We start from the raw sequence: 1,875 nt of genomic DNA on the forward strand, positions 1-1,875 counted from the left end.
GGTGCTGGAGCTCACGAGACGACAGGCCACCATCCTCGCCCAGCTCCGCGCCGGCGCCTGACCCGTACCTTTGGGCTCCTGCAGCGGTGGGTGACTGTCAGAGTCGAGATGGTGTGCAGATGGCGTGCCGCCCATACCCAGGCCGGTGTGGTGCCGATGGCGCAGGACGTACTCGGAGAAGGGACGAGGAAGGGCAAGAGGAGCCGGTTATAGACACATGGCCCGATTCGACGGCCGACGGCTTCTCGCAGACGACCAGGCTTCAGCCGTCGTGCCACAGCGGTTGGGCGGGCTGTGCTTGCATGCGCGTACTTGATGACGTGGGTGTGATGAAATAGCACACTGAACAGCAAAAAACAAGGGCTCAAGATGGCTGTATGTGGACCTGCGTGAGACGCTTATCGCCCTCACGCACCTACACGGACGACCAGATGAGTGGGCGCGATAGAGGGGCTGCGCGCGCGGTGTGCCGCGCAGGGGTTTGCGATGGATTTGCCTTGTTATCGGCGCTTGCTTTGTGCGGCACCCTAGGCGTGCTGCACAGGAGCGTCAGTGGCAGCAGAGGACTGCACAAGCTCCTCATCGCCTGGATCTCAGGCGGACCTGCACTGAGCTGCACGCAAATGTGCGAAGTCTAGGAAGCAAGTCATGGTGCAAAGAAAAACGCTGATGACGCACCATCAGCGCGACGCAGGTGAAAAGCGAATGCGAGGGAGAAGAGGGGGCGCGTCTCAGGGCACGGTGGATGCCTACCCCCTCCCCCTTCCCTTTCCGTCTCGCACGGATTGCCCACAATCCGGTGCCACGTTGCCCTGACTCTCGCCTGCCGTGCCGGCCAATGACGAGGCTGTAGCGGAGCGGAACAGAGGTGGGGGGGGTAGGGTAGCGGCCGCCAACGCCCTTCCTGTTCGGCCGCTCCCGCAGACGAAAGTGGCTGCCTGTTGTGCCCCTTCTTTCTGCGCACTAGAGCAAGTGAGTGAGTGTGCGCACCGAGATGAACATGCGTTTCCTATACGGACACACAGGCGCACGTGTACATGCGCATGCCCGTTCGGGCAACGCGCGGCTGTCTGCCTCCCTCCTCCCATCTCGCACTCTCTCTCCCCTTCCTCTTGTCTCTTTCTCCCGACACCATTCCACGCGGCTGACCTGCATGGATCGCCGTTGACGCCCTCATCGCAATAAAACACAAGAAAGAACGCTGCCCGCTCTCTTCTGCCCTCTCTTTGCCTCGTTTCCTCCTTTCGCCCCCCTTCCCCTCTCTCCAACGCCTCTCTCCCTGCCGACTCTTGCTCTCCCGCGTGTGCGCGTGTGCGCCTTCCACACTCCTGCACCCGCTGCGGCGCTCCCTCCTCACGCCGTGTATCTGCCGCGTCTCCGCTCTCGAACCCTCTCTGTTTCTCTCTTTGCTTGCGCTGCGTTTCTGCTGATTCGCTCGACGCTATTCCGTGTGCGACTCGGTGTGTCTGCGGTGACTCCGGGCACAGTGCCGCGCTCGCACATACTCGTTGCGGTCGTGGCAGCCCCTCCTATTTCGGCTCTTGTGCGCACACAGCCTCTCGTCACGCAACGCCACCATACTCATGCAGCCCCAGCTCGGCTCTGCCCCTCCAACTGACAAGGTTGGTGACGGGTACAGCTCTCCTCCGGCTCCAGTTGCTCAGTCTCCCCCCAGCATGCCGCAAGGCCAGTACAGTCAGAAGCCTAATGACGGCCCTACACAGCCTGTGAAGACAAGGCCCGGACAGAACGTTTACACCGGCAACCCGATGAATGCGCCAGGCAGCCGCCCTGCGGTCTACTACCGTGAGGGTCCGTGGCACTACTCGCTGTGTGTGTGCTGTGAAGATATGGACTCGTGCTGCGAGGCGTGTT

The sequence above is a fragment of the Leishmania donovani genome, chromosome 30 (assembly GCF_000227135.1).
Source record: "Leishmania donovani BPK282A1 complete genome, chromosome 30".
Taxonomy (NCBI): Eukaryota; Euglenozoa; class Kinetoplastea; order Trypanosomatida; family Trypanosomatidae; genus Leishmania; species Leishmania donovani.